We start from the raw sequence: 17,411 nt of genomic DNA on the forward strand, positions 1-17,411 counted from the left end.
TGGACTGAGTAAAGATCTGTCCTGACCAATGTGGGCAGGTAATGTCCAGTGGGCTGAGGAATAAACAAAAGGCCAGAGGATGGGCCAGCCTGCTGTCTCTGCTTGAGCCAGGACATCCGTCTTCTCCTGGTGCTCTTGGCTCTTGGACCTCTGGACCCTGGCTGGAACTCAGGCTTGCTGGTTCTGGCCAAAGGCGTGGATGGAAACATATGCTGACCTTCTCGGGTCTCTCACTGGTGGACAGCAGACTCAGGGATTTCCCAGTCTCCATGATAAAGTGAGCCAATCCCTCATAATGTAAGCCTTCCTATTTTTCTTTAACAGGTAGTGATGGTATTAGGCATTGAACCTGGGTTTTGTGCATACTCTGCAGGAAATCTACCATGAGATAGACCTCCTGCCCTTTTCATATGTATATTTTGTTGGCATCTTTTTCATAGAATCTTAATATAACTATATACATACACATAAAGGTGGGTGTGTGGGTCACTCAGCTTTGTGCTGTTTTCTACAATATCCAAGGAAGTGTGTGACCGTATCCTCAGAGATACGACATTTGGCCAGAGACAGGACAGGTGAGCTTGGCCAGGGACATACATGCTCACGTTTCAGGACACATGCACCCCAAGAGCGACCGTCCGTGGCTGTGCCTGCTATCTCCGGGGCTGCACCGCTCTGAGAAGCAGCTGTCTCACAGTGCACTTGCCCCTGTTTCTGACAAGCAGTTACCTGCTATGTTACTTGGCCGTGCTTACAGCGCCGGGTCCTGGGAGAGCTGTGTTATAAGGTGGTTTTTCTTACTATTCACGGCCCACTTTGCAAACCACGGCAGGGGATTTCTTTCCTTCTTCTTTTATCCCCATGCCACTAAAATGAAAACCTCCTAGGGAAATGAGAGTGGCGTGCTTCGGCAATCTAAGCAATTCGGGCTAAGGGGCTTTTTCAAAATCAGATCAGATCTGGTTTCTCTTTCTCTGGCTAACGGGGAAGTCTCTGGGTGTCTGCTTTTTGTTATGCTTTTTTTGTGGCATATATGTTACCACATGTGTCTAAGGCAGGGACAAAACCTCATTACAGGCCCAGTAAGTGTTTTGGATCTGACAAGGTAGTAGCAAGCGCATGACAAGTTCCACCACAAACCACCGGCAACATGCTGCGCACATGCCCATCTGCACCGACCTCCCGTGAGCACCTTAGGATTCTGAGTCGGAAACTGTCCTTTGCACTCAGGGCCCAGTCAAAGTCCTTCAGCTCAACCCTCTGTGCTGCGCCTGGAGGCTGCTGCAAGGCCGCCTTGCCCCCACCGAAGCACACGCCACTCAGACCTCGCATGCTTCTGATTTGACTCTAAACTCCAGAAGCACAGCGACAAGTGCCCATTTTGCACCACGTTTCCAAAGCCAAGCATAGTGCCAGACATGGTTAATAATTTATAAACAGTTATTAAATGGCAACAGGCATAGGAAAATGAGTTCTCAAGAAGTTGTTGCCCAGCCCAAGGCACAGGATCCAGCTTTGAGCCAGGCAGTTGTGCTAAATATCGGCTATGTTTTCGGTAAGTCAGTTAGCCATACTAGGTCTCGATTTTCCATTCTCTGAAATGGGGATAATAATATAAACCTCCTAGGGTGTCGGGAGACTCAAATTACATAGCACTCAGGACAGTATGTAGCAGATCGTATTATCATTTCTACTTGAGAGGGTTACACTTCTTCACCACTGCCAAGAAACCTGCGGTGCTGCCCGATTGGAGGCATCTGCTTCCCTACCCCACTGATGCCTGGCTTGGCGACACGATTCGCCTGGGCCAGTGGACTATAAATTGCAGGTACCATGTCAAAGGTTGCTGCTTGGTTTTGTCAGTACGCTTTTGTCCCAGACAGAGGCTGCTCCTTCAAACTGGGTCCTGGGGTGAAGTCTCTTAAAACAGAGCCATAGTCACCCCCATCCAAAGCATGATCAGGAAAGACACCGTCGCTGGAGCTGCTCATCACAGCAGCACATTTAGAGAGAAAGCTGACTGACACATGGTGCCTGCCATGAAGTGGGGGCCCAGCAAGTCCCAGTGGAAGAAATAAATTCTGAGGGCTCCCCCATGCCCTCTGCTCCCATGGCTTCGATCCTGCAGGTGTGACAGTCAAGCATGGGAGTAAACAAATTCAAGGTGGCATTTTTTGTGCCATGTAAGGATAACAGAATTTTTTAGAAAAACAGAATGCAAAGCTGAATTATTCTACTGTGCTTATGGCCTAGAAACCCACCTTGAATTTCTTTCATGGATTTGCTAATAATTTGTATTTTATTCATATTTATTGAGTCCTTGTTTATATTGAGTGAGCTGGGAGAGAAAGACATCCTCTTCTCTGTAAAGATGGCTTAAGAATTATATAAACATGAAAGTATCAAGTTTAGCCTGGATAAGAGACGGATCCTTAATGGCTTGGATATTTATTGAACTCCTACTACAGTACTAGAGACCAGTGTGCTATATACCTTTCCATGTTGTTTAACCCATGTAAAGTGTGTGATGAGACACAGGGAGATAGTAAAGTACATGGTACCCAGGGGCAGTGTAAGATTGTGAACCTTCTGTCCCCACAACACTGTGCCGCAATTTATTGGGGACCACAAATTCACAGTGAGTAACTTTGCATACTTCCTGAGGGGTAAGTGCAGGCTTGGGATTATCAGTGCCACCCATTTGAAATTTCCCACTGACTCTTTAGGAATGAGCCGTCCTCTCCTACCCACTAAGACTAAAACTAAAATCACTAGGGCAAGATCCTTCTTAGCATAGGATCAACTATACCCTCTTGAGCCATCCCAGGATTATATCTTCCCACTGAGTCATAAACCTCCGAATCCTCCACCAAATTAGAATCGTTCACTGACCCGGCCTATCACTGTATACTCCCAATAAATAGGGCCTGTTTTGGGGAGCCAGGGCTTGGCCCATCCAGAAACATGGACTTCCCAGCCACTAATGTATTATGAAACTCATCTCTGTTTTTTATTTTATTTTCTCAATGGACCCTTTGTACAGACAATCAAGGCTCTTCGTTGGGTCCCTGATTGAGTTTACAAAGGTTTATTATCTTAGTGACACTCTCTGCAGAGTGATCATGAGTCACACACACCTTTGGGCTTTCCTTCCATTATATACTTGCTGCCAAGTGCTAGGGAAAGTACCAACGTTACTCTCCTTATACAGACAAAATATTGGAGGTTCTGAGGAGTTACAAGCATGCCAGAGGTCACCCAGCTAGCCAGAACCTGCACTGGCAGCCTGACAGGAGCCCACAGCTTCTGCGACAGGCCACATTCCCTTTGGCTCATTCCAGACTGAATGGTACTTTATGCCAGCACAGCCTTTCCTATCAAGGCCACTGTCCTCCTATACCAGCAAAGAATGCCCAGGATGATGAAGTGGTAAAAGAGAAAGGGTCCTGGGGAAGTTGACGTAGGGCTTTCCTTTCCTTCAGAGTACACCTATGCTTAGGTGCTCTGGAGAAGACTGCTGCCCTGGCACTTCAGGTGGGAGCCCACCTCCACCCTCCACCCAGGAATGTCTGTTTTCATGCAAGGCCCTGCGGGAAGCAGTAATGCTATTCAGAGTTATCACATAATGTAGCCCTTTGTCTTTAAGCAACTACACTTTAGTGAAGAGACAGACACGCAAGCAGTTAGATCCAAGGGCCTTTGAGGAGGAATAGAAAAAAGAGATCTTAAAATTGGCTAAGAACTGGAGATGTTTCTGAGGAGTGGGCAGCTTTTAAAGCTGGCTTGGCAGAATGAGCAATCAAGCTCTCAACGCACAGGTGCTGTGAAGACCAACTCGGAGGAAGAGCAAGCTCAGGCAGAGGAAGTGGTCCCAGCTGGAGCCATTTAGTGTGCAGTGAGTCGTGTGTCTAGAAGCATGAGCTGAAGCTCAAAGTGGGAGGCACTAGGTCCTAGCCCCGAAGACCTGGCTTTATACTCCATAAAAAGGTATCTTGAGCTCAGTTTTAAACACCTGCACAAGAAGGCCCAGACCTGAGAGGCTATTCAACTTTCGTTCAAGGTGTGGAGTTTTGGAGACAAGAATCTCCTAATGGCCTGAGGCTTAGAAAATATGCTAAGGACTTCAGGTTGGATATTAGCCCAGAGAGCAAGACAGCATTCCTCCTGCACAAACCAGGGATAAGAATGGAGGAAACACAGAAGTGCGGTGCTCAGCGTGGATAAGGAGATGGATTCATTCACTGCGTAGAAGTTACTAAGCATCTCCTGTGTTCTAGTTTTGGTTCTAAACTTATCAGGAAATGAGAATCTTCATACCTCCCAAGTTTTACTTCTAGGAAAAATTTTATTTTAAAATTATGTTTATTGTATATATTCCTTATTTATTTTTCAGTACTGATGATTGAATCCGGGGCCCTTGCACTGAGCTGTATCACTAGCCCATTTTAAATTCTTTTCTATTTTAGTTTTTTTATTTTGGTATTTTTAGTGTGCATGTGTGTGTGTGTGTGTGCGTGTGTGTGCACACGTGTGTGTGTGACACTCTCACTATGTTGCCTGGGGCCGGCCTTGAACTTGTTACCCTTTTGCCTCAGCCTCCCAGAGAGCTAGATTACATACAAGTGTGCACCAGGCCACATCTAAAGGGAAACATTAATATTAGCAAGACTTTAGTATCTGCCAAAGGCACAGCTCTGCGTGATTATACACTTGATCATTTATCAGTCTTTGCCAAAGCCTATTAAGTAGTATTACACTAATTGGGCAGATGGGTAAACTAAGGATCAGAGTTGTTAACTCATCCTGGTCAAGGCCGCAAAGACGTACCAGAGGCAGTCTGCTAAGAGGCAGACCTGGACCCCATCTGTCCTGCCTCACTGTAGGCAGCTATCAGAGGAGGCTGAATTTTAGTTTCCCACCTTCCAGAGGATTGGCTGCCTCTACTTCCAGCTTCTACTTGAACCCCTCAGAGGGTCAACGGTCCACTATGTCCTGCATTTTTAGAAGTCTTTCCTCCAGAATCTCTAAGGCAAAGCTTCTCAAAGTGTGCGGTCCACCAACCTGTGACCCTCCAGAGTGAGTTAGTGGTCTGTGGCAAGTTGAATATAGAAAGGCAAAGAATATGCTTAGGAAATTTCATGGCACTCTGTGAATCTAATAATAATACTGCTCAGAAACGAGCACTTGTATTCTCTAAGTCTTTTTTTACTTCATTTTTCTAATGATACATTTTCATTGTGCTTCACAAAAGAATTCTTTTGAGATGAATCAGGAATTTGAAAAGAAGAATGCAAAGTCTGATCCCTCCCCACAGATAGGGACATTGTTCTCAGAGAGCTCGGGTTCCCTGCTGGGTGGATGACATCCCTGAGAACAGAGGGACCCAAGAGGGAAGGTCTAGGAAACATCTGCGCGCTCACTTCCTTCATTTCTGCCTGCTGTCCGTGGCTGGTAGGGGCAGGGTTAGCATTCCCTTGGCTGGGGTGAGGAAGGACTGTGGTGAACGCTGCGCTTGGTTAGTGGGCCTTGAGACCTTCTGCAAAGACTAAAATTCATCAGAAGACTAAAGGAAGCTAAGTCTGTTAAGGGGCGTGCACTTTTCCCCAGGGGAAGGCGAGGCTCTAGGGCGCCCCTGGTGGGCGGGAGGTGGGAAAGCAGCACTGCGGTATGGAGAGGAGTGGGACATCCAGGACAAACCCCTGAAGGCAATGACAGCAGGCCTTCTCACAAGGAGCACGGCCCCCGTGGGAGACCCCGGGTGGAAGGGAGCCCCATGTGTGACTGAGACTGGACCGCCTGCCAGCCTGCAGCACTGGGGCTCAAAGGCCAACAGTCCTTTGTTAATCCAGTGGCACCGCTTGCCCACGAGCATGTGAGCCATGCTGGGTGTCTGTCGCATGTTATACCCAGAAGTTAGAGGGAAAGGGAAAGGCGCTGCAAGGCGCGACAAAGCTAGAGGGTGTTGCAGGCAAGGAGGGTCCCAGCCTTGGAGAAGAGACCTGGGGGTGCATGAGCTGAAATGGCCCACCTTCAGAGAGGCTTCTCGGGGAGCTGTGTGTATGGGCATGTGTGCACACAAGAATGCACATGCATGCAAATGCATATAACATATGCATATATGCATATGTACACACATAAGTGTGCATGTGTGCACAAGTACTCAAGGGTATTGCAGGGAAGAACTTTCAGGCCAGAAGTTCTTGAATTTTACAATCCTGTGGTTTTCGGTTGCTTGCCTGTCAGGTTCCCCTTAGCTTCTAAAACTCCAGTTTCCCCTGCCTGAGTCAAGTGCCAGCTCATGAACTGGGTCATTCCCTGAAAAATAAGGCCTTGTGCTCTGTCGCTGGAAGAAATCCTGAGGCACACATTCGGGTTTCTCTGCTTGTTTGTTCTGTTTGTACTAGGGACTGAACCCGGCGCTTTTGCACTGAGCCCAGACCTACATTGCTTATTTTGAGACAGGGTCTAGATAAGTCACCAAATTGCCCAGGCGGGGCTTGATATTGTGATCTTCTTGCCTCAGCCTCCCACAGTGTTGGGATTACAGGCAAGAGCCACCAAATCTGATTAGAAATAAACATTCTGATATACAGATATCCTGAAACACGTCTGAGGAGACAGCCTTTCCAGGCTCTTACTGCAGACTCACTGGGTGTTGCAAAGCATAACAGAGCTGTGAGCCTTGATAACCATATTAAGTGTCTTGGGGTTTGCCTCCCAATTGCTTCCCACTGACTTTTCTTTTTTTGTCTTTTTTGAGATGGGGTCTCCCTATGCAATTCAGGCTGGCCTTGAGCTCACTTTGTAGCCCAGGCTGGTCTCAAACTCTCAAAGATCCTCCCAGTTCAGCCTCCCAGTGCTGGGATTACAGGTGTGAGCCACCACGCCTGGCTCTCTCCCACTGACTTTTCAGAGTTCCCAGCAACTCAGGTTAGAGTGGCTAGGAGCTGGGAGCCTCTGGGAGTGTTCAAACCTGCCAGACTGGCTGGGAGAAGAGGGCTTCCATCTTGGCCATCTTGGGAGAGTCCCGACTGCCTCCGGTTGCTGATCCAGCTCAAAATCCCCAGAGAAACCCTTCCCCCAGGAATTCTGGTCCCTTCTGCTCTGGCTTACGCCATAAACAGGAAATGAAGAGAGCTGCTTCACAATGAGACACCGTGCTAAACAAACGAGCTGATGCTTCTTTTCTCCTGAAATCCCAGTTTCAGTTTCCATTTAGTGCACATCAGGAAGGAAGCTTCTCAAGAGATCCAGGCTCCCATGGACACTGGTCCTATGATGGCCCAAAGCTGCTGGCCCCCAAGGGTCCCAATGACCTCTGACAAATGCCAGAGTCTCTTTCCCTGGGAGAGGTGCCCAGGAGGCTAGCTCTGAGCAGATTCCCAGAATCCCTGTATTTCTGTTTCTCTTTGGCCCCAGCACCTTTAGCCCTTTTCTTTTTTTCACTTGTCCAGCAGATATTCTTTGGGTCCCTTTCTGTGCCGGGCGCCCCCTACTGCAGAGAAAGAGGCCACATCTGTCTTTGCTCAGATTATCATCTAATGGGGGAGACAGTTTCCCGGTCTTCACAAGCCATCTGCCTGCTGAAGAAGAGAAACAATCCCATCAACTTTTTCTGGTACATCTGTTCACAGTTTTCTGTTTTTGTCAGTTTTCTTTTCATGTTTTTTGTTTTGCAACAAGGTCTTGCCTAAGTAGTCCTTGAACTCACTGTACAGCCCACACTGGTCTTGCACGAGATTACTGGCTGCCCTGCCAGGCTCCAAGCGTCCTTCAGCACCTCCCATGGAGGTCCTAAGACAAGTTCTTTGTCCTAAGACAAGTTCTTTGATCCATCTCCTTTCAATGCACGGAGCCTAACTGCCCTGTTCTTATGGATGGCTGGCCTTGGTATCCTTCTAACAAAGACAAGGTGACAGAGGTGGCACTATGACACTGTGGAGGCTCCCTAAGCTAGACAAAGTGATACTACTTCTGCGTGGTTGTCTCTCTTGGGACATTAGCTCTTGGAACCAGATGCCAACCTGAGCCATGAGGAAACCTACCCATGAGAAGACAGGGTAGATGTTCGAGCTGACAGCACCCACTGAGGTCCCAGGCCAGCACCAGCTACCAGATGTGGAAGTGGAGGAAGCCCTGAAGTGGCTCTAAGCCTAGCTACTGTCGGCCATCACCTTGAAAGAGACTGACCTGAGCAAGACCTGCATTCGGACGAGTCAAAGGTAACAACAGCGACATAATGTCACACAGTGTTCCTCTGAATGCATGAGGATTGGCACCAGGACCCCCAGGACACGAAACTCCATAGATGTTGCAGTGCCTGGTACAAAATGAAATAATATTTGCATATAGCCTATCCTCATCCTCCCAGATGACAATAGCATATGTCATGTAAATGTTATACAAATAGTTATTTTTTTTTCTTTGTCATTTTTATTGGTACTGGGGATCGAACTCATGACCGCCTGCTTGCAAGGCAGGTGTTTATGCCGCTGAGCTAAATCCCCAGCCTCCATACAAATAGTTATTATATTTCATTTTTTAGGGAAAAATGCTCAGAAAAAAATATACATATGTTCAGTACAGGCACAAGTTTTCCCCCAAATATTTTCAATCCTAGATTGGTTGAATCCATGGATGCGGAACTCATGGATACAAAGGGCATACGGTCGAATCTAATTGCCTTTTCTTTTGCTTTGTTTTGTTTTATTGGAGATAGGGTCCCCCTATGTTCTTCAAACTGGCCTTGAATTCATGACCTCCTGCCTTAGCCTACCAAATGCTGAGATTATAGTTGAGCGGCTTCTAAGTTTGTTGAGGACACCTGCAGCAGTACCCTGGCTGTCCATTAGCTTATGGCAGAGGGGGAAAACAAACAACAGGTCCTCAAACATGCACACCACTCCTCCAACAAGAACAGTAATTGCTGCCTGGTTCTTTTCCGCTTGGCTTGATGATCCAGCTTTTCTCCCTGAAATTCAAAGTCAAACAAACAAACAAATCTTCGTATCTACCCCTTCCCACCACTGCTAGGTTTGCTTCCTGGCTCTCATAGCTGCTGTTACTGTTCAGACACGTAGCACTTGATATTCTGCCAGTATTTGCCAGACAAGAGTCACAACTCTTTAGAAGAAATTTAGCCCACCTTGCCACTGAACACACAAAGACACTGAGACACAAAGAAACAGCAGCTGGACTTGCACCTGTAACCATGAGTCACTGCACAGTATGGGTTGAGACCTTGGACAGCACCTGCAGAGAGTGCTGGGTGCTTCTTGGTGGTCTTTGCAGGAGTTTGCATATGCAAAGGACATTAGGCCATCCCTCCCACTCCTGTGCATTACTGGGAGCACTTACGACCACTTAACTCATCCAACAGTGAATCTCCTCCTTCAGTAACTATGTGCACCGCATAAATGACACAGGCCAAGAGGCAATGTCATCTGTTGGGTCTTGACCAAGATTCATCATTGTTCTACTTTCCTGTTAAAATTTAACTGATCTTTTTTTAAATTGAGTACCCACAAGAATGCAAAACTAATCAAAAATGGCAAATAAACAAAGAAAATGGCCTGATGTGATGTGGTTTGCTGTCACAGAATACACCATCTTCAAAGTAGTCTGTGTGGGTAGCGTTCTTGCCATGCTTCCTGCACTGTTTCTCCGCCATGTGAAACTGCCAAAGTATGGATAAGAGGAAAGGCTGGGCTCAGGGGTGGCACGGATGGCAATGTGGAGACGCCATGGGCATGTTGGAGGTAACACAGCCGCATGCTTTATACTCAGCTGAAACATGAGTGAGAAGTAGGCTGAAACTATGGGCAATCTGGGATGTGCCACAGGCGAACCTGTCATGCTGGGGCAATGCTTCTCTACTATCTGCCCCCACCACCCCATTTTCTTTACTTTCTTTCTTTCTTTTTTGTCTTTTTGAAACAGGGTCTCACTATGCAGTTCAGGCTGGTCTTGAGCTCACTTTGTAACCCAGGCCGGTCTTGAACTCATAAGGATCCTCCTACCTCAGGTTCCTAAGTGCTGGGATTACAGGCGTGTGCCACCATGCCCAGCTAGTCCCACCATTTTCATCTGATCAAAAAATTCCAGCTACAAACCCATGACCTATCCATTAAGTTTCATGTATTCATTACCATCCTAGACTTAGCTGCGAAGAATAAGAATACGCCTGTTCCCTGAGAACATGAATCAGTTGTTGGTTGATGGAAGTTAATGTCTACATTCTTGAGAGTTAAAACTGGCTCCTGCAACCTGCTGTAATATAGCAAAGTTAACACACCTGCAACACTCTGATTGTAATATAAAATTCCCGTTGATTTTAAGCTATAGATTCCAAAATGCAGAGAGAAGAATTTTTGTTAAGTTTCAATGGGAAATGGGGTTTGGTGAAGAGGGGAAATGAGGAGACAATTAAATTACCAGACTTTGAATTTCAGGGAGAAAAGCTGGATCATCATGCCAAGAGGAAAAGAACCAGGCAGCAATTACTGTTCTTGTTGGAGGGGTGGTGTGCATAGGCAAGGACCTGATGGACTTTTCCACACTTCCAGTGAAGGAGTCCACTGCCTAACTGGAGCCTCAGGAAATAATCTGAACCTTCCCATGACTCCTTCCTACATTCAGTGAGGCAAGTTTTCCCCTTGCAGATGAAAAGACCCGAGGGCAAACTATCCTCAGCTGACTGAACTTCAGCAACCCACCCATCACCAGGGAACTTTCTCCACCAGCTCTCTGCCTATTGTTCTTAAAACTCTTGGCATCAGCGTAGACACTCTGGTGTGCTACAGAGCATAAAAGCTCCCTAAGCTCTCACAGAGAAAGGGTTTGCTGATTTCAGTTGCAGGACATTGGACATGCAGCCACTGGGCAGGGGGTTGTGAGGGCAAACCAGACATGAAGCCCGTCATTTTTGCAGGGGCATCTGCTGTCTGTGGCAGGAAGCACTGTCAGGCTGTTGCTCAAATGCCCAGTGTTCCTTTGATGGAGACATCTAGAACCAAGGAACAGCCGGTGTGCTACTGTACTCACCCTCCAGGAGACTGGTGGTGGGTGAGCTGTCAACTTTCCAAGATCTTCAGAGTCAGGAGACAGTAGAGGGCTAAGATGTCAGGCAAGGTCACTCTGCTTACATTTTAAAATGAGAATCGAGACTCTAATTCTCACAAATCAAGTCTTGATCAGGCAGCAATTTCCTACCCAGGAAAGTGGCCCTGGATTTCCAGGGCCTGGAGTGGAAAGTAGAGGAACTCAGGGCCAGGCCAAGTGGTTGATGTGTTGGCTTTCAAGGCTAACACAAGTCCTTCTAGGAAAAATACCTCATCTTGATGTCTGTCTTCCTCAGTATCTGTTTCTTTCCTCACTCCTTAAATTATAGAATAAAACCCAACACAGAGAGTCACCTAGAGAGTCACCCTAATTGTCATCTACAGATCCAAAAGCTGAAGAGATGGCCTGAGTCACAGAATGAGTAGCATAACTGGATCAGAGGTCAGCCCAGGAGCCCTTTCACATTCCAAAGACTGATATTATAATCTCATGCTTTTGTTCTTGTCAAAACAGACCCAACGTCTTAGAATTAAGTGGCTTGGTTGATAAAGTACATTAGTAAGATGTTGTATATTTTACAAACCAAATTGTCAAAAAAGAGAGAAATACACATGCAGTAATGTCTTCTAGCTAGAGCCCTCTGGTTTCATCTTATTTTTCTCTTGACCTGATTTCTATGGAGTTTTTTTTTTTTTTTTTTTGTAGGACTTTTCTAATAAGCTGCCTCTAATACATTTCTTTTATAATGGGAAATAAAGGAGAAAAGTAAAGCAGAAATAAAAGACTACACCATTCTTAATAGAAGCCCTACAATGTGGATATTTTTTCCATCTTCCGGAGGAGGAAACTGAGGTTTGGGGAATTGAAATTAACTAAGTTTGCCCGCCTGCCAATGACAGACTTGGAATTCTACTTCCTTCCTGAATCAACGCCCACATTTTCCCATGGGTTGCAGAGGCAACATGAGGAGTCTACCCTGGATCTGCTCCTCCTGCCCCAGGCTCTTCTGTGCTACTGTTTCTGACACCAGCTGCCCAGGAGAATCACAAGAAACCACTTAATAAATGTCCCAGGCATGTCCCACATCGATTAAATAATAATCTCCACAGTGGGCTACTGGTATCATTCTGTTTTTAAGAAAATGTCCCCGATTCTAAGGTGTATCAAGCAAGGCAGGACACATAGACCATGACAGCAAGGTGCTTTCTGGGAGAATGAATGAATTTTTTCAAAGGTTTAATTCAACCTATGGGTAGAATATGGTTCCTCCCCCCTGAAACCCATGTTGAAATTGCTTGCCACAGTAGCAGGTTAGGTGGTAAGGCCTTTAAGAACTGATTAGGTCATTAAGATAACTTTCCCAACGATTGTGTTCTTGCCTTTCCAGAACTGTGTTAGTTCCCAAGAGGGTGGATTGCTGTCATTTGAGATTGCCCCTCATGTTTCATCTTTCTCCACAGATTTGCTTATCTTTTTACCATTGCCATGTTGTGATTCCCTCATCCATGCTGCTGCTCTATGCTGGCACTTCCCAGCCTGCAGACTGTGAGCTCAAATAAGCTCCATGAATTACCAAGTCTCAAGCATTTTGTTACAGCAACAGAAAACAGACTATGACAGGTGGGAATGCATCTCAGGGGAAAAACAGGCTCATTCAATAGAAGAGGGAAGAACAAAGGAGAGAAAAGAGAAATGAAAGGAAGGGAACAGTCCTTGAATGATTCTTTTTCCCATTATGCTCTTAATGTGAGCCAGTTAACAGTTTGCACCGAGTAAATCTCTGACTCTTCAAGAATCAACAAGACGTCTGAGCAGGCACCCTTGCTGCTCTAACTTGCCTTGTGGTGCAGTCAGCATGGGACCACCAGAGACCATGTGTGCCTGCATTACCTCACCACTTCTGAAAACTCACATCTGGTCCCTCATGTTGCTCAAGTCACATAACAGGAGCCCAATCAGATTCTGTGGGTGAAAACTGCTATGCAAGTGATAGGCGGCTCTCTAGCTGCACAGATGTTGCTTTTGTTTGTTTAAATGATCAGGAGCTCACTGAAGAGCTGAAGTGTGCTGCTTATGTATTTGACTCAGATGTTATGAAAGGGCCAGTGGGACAGGCATCTGGTATTACACAAACTAAAGTCACCCGCCCTTATACCGAATTCCAGCTTTCCTCTGTTCTTCCTGTCACTTTGAGCAAGTCACTTCATAACCCTCCTTCTACTTTTCTGAATGAGGAATTAGGGTTTTAAAGAGCATACAAACAGGCGAGGCATTGTTTCCCCAAGAATAGGGCTGTGCGCTGGCCTGACACACCACAGACTCACATAGCAAGGAAGTCATTACCATTTTGATTCTCTTTCATCTGGCTTTATTAACAGAAAAAGACTATTTTTTGACTCTTCTCTAACTTATTTTCTCCTTTTAACAGGACAGAGATGGTTCCAGGTAACTATACATGTTACTGATGAGATATATGCAGCTGAAAACTAATAATACTGATTTACATCTATTTTGAGTTTCAATTTATTTTATTTTTTATCTTGTGCTGGGAATCAAACTCACAACCTTACACTTGCCAGGAAGGCACTGTGCCACTGTGCCACTGAACTATATCCCTGGTTTGACTTTCGACTTAGTTTGAACATTATATAGTATGTGATAGCTATTTAAAGTAATGATTTTTGGTTTATTTACATGTTTGTTTCGTGTTTTGAGACAGGGTTTTGCTATGTAAGCCAAGATAGCCTTGAACTCACTCTGTAGCCCAGGGTGGCCTCAACGTTGTAGCAATCCTCCTGATCAGCTGGGATAGGTATGTGCCACCATGCCCAGTTTTAAGGCAGTTTTAAAGTTGCTTTTTATGTCACAAAAGTGAGTTAAAATGTTAAATAATGGTATGCAGTTTGGAATGGTAAAAATAATTAAAATGATACCTCAAAGTCCAGAGTGTTGGAGAAAACTAAATTAAGAGATGTTGAGTCTCTGAGTGTTTTAGAGAAAGCAAAGCCTATTCCCATATGCTGGTCGGTAACAAGCTGTTTACAAAACAGGATTGGAGCCAGCAGATTCTGATGGGATGGATAATTCATACTGGCTATCGAATTCATTTCACCTTCTAGTTGTCTTTTGACTGCCCCAAGAATTCTGACATTGTTATGGATAGAATCTAGATGTTCCCCCAAAGCCTCACATGATCGCAGGTGGGGCTTTTTCAGAGGTGGCTATATCTCAGCTGTGTGACACTAGGATTAATTCACGGTGCAACGCTAGGCTCAAGGGCACTAGGACTAAGGTTGTGGGTGCTACTCTCCCTAAGTAACCTGAATAAGATATAAGGGACTGTAAGAGCTGTGGTCATCTACTGCTTGCTTTGTTATCTTCTGCCTACCATGAGCTGTTTTTCCTCTGTGATGCTTGTCTACCATGCCAGCTGGAGCCAGCCGATTATGGACTGAGATCTCTGCAAACTGTGAGCTATGTACATTCTTCCCCCTCTAATTTTGGGTGTCAGATATTTTGCCTCAGCAAAGAGAGAAAAGTAACTAAGACAGAGTAGCCTTTGGCTTGTATTTTCAATGTTTGATGACTTGAAAAATGGTTGAAAAATATACCTATCCCTTAAATTTGACTATCTTTGATTAAAATTCAAAAAAGAAAAAGAAGCCCTAGATAACATTTTTTTAATTTTAAAGAAAAAAGATAAACATAACAATGAAACTGAGTTTCAAACCAGGTTAGTAGGACAAGTTACAATAGTGGTATATAGTCTGTAATGTGTGGATGAGATAGCATGCCTATAAGTATATTCTGATCACATTGTTTTTTGATGATGAGGTTTAGAAGAAAAGATCCCTGTTTGAATTCTTTTAATTGCCAGTTCTATGAATAGCCAAACTTAGGTGCTAATTATAGTTTTAAAAAGACAAGGAAGTGAACATTAGAGAATATTACTAGCTTGTGAACACAAGCCCTCAGGGATAAGTGAAGGAGTAACACCAGGAGGGCAGAAAAGGTTCACATTTAAATTTAAAGAGCTGGGTCTTTATTATTTTGACTAAGGAGGAAAAGCAGTCCTTAGAACTGCTCAGCTATTGACAACAAAACTTTCATTTATTTTTCAGGACTGAAACTTTTTATCATGAACACACGATATTACAAAGTTTCTTAAAACTTTGTATTGTTTGTTTAACCTAAGAAATATAGGGAGGAGTTACCTACAAGGTGTAAACTGTTACAGGAAATAAATTTGTTTTCACTTGGGTTCTATGTGAGCTCACCAGCCTTATGCTAACATATCATTATACAACTCATGTGAGTCCTGTGGCAAAGACATCTGGTTTTATCATTAAATTTCTGCTGGTAGCCTTTTTGAAATTAAAATTGCCTGTCATGGATTTGAACCCAAACATAGTGCAAGGGTTCATCCTCCCAGAGTTCTAGGGACTTTACCTCCAATTGTGGTCTTGTTATTACCTTGCTCTGAGTAAATCTCTTCTAAGAGTCATTCAACCAGCGATAAAACGAGCAGATGATAGTAAATTAAGGGTCATACTCAAATGTCAACAAGAGCCAGGCAGTGATCAAGTGATATAAACACAGGAAGCCAGGAATGAGATAACCAAATGGTGATGGATAGGAGAATGCAGTTCCTCTAAAAGTGCCAGCCGTCATCAGCTCCAGGAATTGCCAGGTAGGAAAACAAGCCTATTATTGCTAGAGACTTCACACAATAAAGAGAAGTTGGAAACCCATGCTTTTAAAATAAGAGTTCCCTTATTTATTATTGACAATGAATTAAAAATGACTTTTAAATAGTCACAGGAAAATTAACATAACTATAGGCAGATTCAGTGGGTGCTGAAGTTGCTGTTTTGTGGCTTCTTCCCTAAATGACCTCTTAGAGATTTTTGTAACATTTATTTCTAAACAGAAAATCTTTGCTCTTTTGTGTTGACAATAGCACAAAAGACTTAGCCCTATTTGCAAAAAGCAGGAAAAGCTATAACTTAGGGAAAGCCGTTGGGGAGCCAATGTGATCTATCAGTGGCTGAAGGTGGATGGCACAGTCTAGACCGAGAGGCACACACACAGCACCGGCACACTGTTCTTAGACACTGCGATGTGGGTAAAGTAATAACAATAAGATCATCATCATCATCTACAACCAGCCCCACCTTTGCTTTGGCAGAGAATGTCTTGCCACTCCAAGACTTCACAGAGTCTGGGCAATTCTGTTCGCTCTTCATATTATCAGGGAAGGAAAACTTGACAAGCAGAACAAGAGAACTCTTTAACGAACAGAAAAGAGAACAGGTGGCATCCCACTGTTTCTCTTTTGGTAAGGAAATGCTTCAGATATCACCCAGTGCTGAGAAGGGGTGTTACTATCAAGCATTAGCTTGAACAACCCAAATGCCCATCAACCACAGAATGGATGAAAAAGATGTGGTATTTTTATACAGTGGAATATTACTCAGGTAGGATGACCTTAAGGCTTTTATAGGTAAATGGAGGCAATTTGAGGCTATTCTCCTAAGTGAAATAAATCAGGCTCACATTTGTAAATATCGTATTCTCTCTAGTATAAAAATAACAAAAAACTGAAAGAGTAATAAGATCCAAAATGCATACTAGATATTATAATAATGGAAGAGAAAGAAAGTGCTCTAAAGGATACAGCTATATGTATGTTTAAGTGTGCAAGATAGATAACCATACTACTAAAGTTTTGTTAGTTCATCAAACAGAACGATTTGTTCTGTCATTGTTGGATTGTCCACTTTTTATGCTTTGATTTTGTAACTTGAACAACTACTTCTAAAATAACAATATGTAATTTATCAACTAGTGATTTCTTACTGTTTTTGAAATTCTGTATTATTTCTACCCCTTTTTCTGTTTTTCTTTTTTTCTCTAACACACACACACACACAAGGTGCAGAACAAGAAAGAACTGGTGCCATTCTGTCTTTCTTTGCATCAACAGTTCCATTTCTCAAACGTTTCTGTATCCAATCTTGGGGGCATCCCACACCACATTCACAACATAGAACCTTCTGTGCGGTAGAAAATAGATATCTGAGTATAAAACTCCGCCCCTGGGTCCCCACAACAATTTTCAGCCTTGCTACATTGGACAAGGTATTCAATATCTCTGTATCTCAATTTTCTATGTGAAAAAGTAGAATAAAGATAATGCCAACCTTTCAGCATTAATGAATTAAAGGAAGTCTCTATTCTCCTCAGGAAGATACCCAGGTCTCTCATGTAGAAATGAACTATGTTCTCTTGCAGAGTTCCAATTTTCTCACCTAAATTTCTCCTGCTATATTTAGAGTTCATCATATAGG

The 17,411-nt window shown here is 44.3% G+C and overlaps 1 protein-coding gene across 7 annotated transcripts in view; it reads right to left on the reverse strand.

The window, feature by feature from the left end:
* The window catches only part of Palm2akap2 (PALM2 and AKAP2 fusion), a 461,803-nt gene that overhangs the window by 168,707 nt on the left and 275,685 nt on the right, over positions 1-17,411 (reverse strand). The window lies entirely within an intron of this gene.

The sequence above is a fragment of the Cavia porcellus genome, unplaced genomic scaffold (genome assembly GCF_034190915.1).
Source record: "Cavia porcellus strain 051 isolate PalLab524CR breed Dunkin Hartley unplaced genomic scaffold, mCavPor4.1 scaffold_1, whole genome shotgun sequence".
Classification (NCBI taxonomy): Eukaryota; Metazoa; Chordata; class Mammalia; order Rodentia; family Caviidae; genus Cavia; species Cavia porcellus.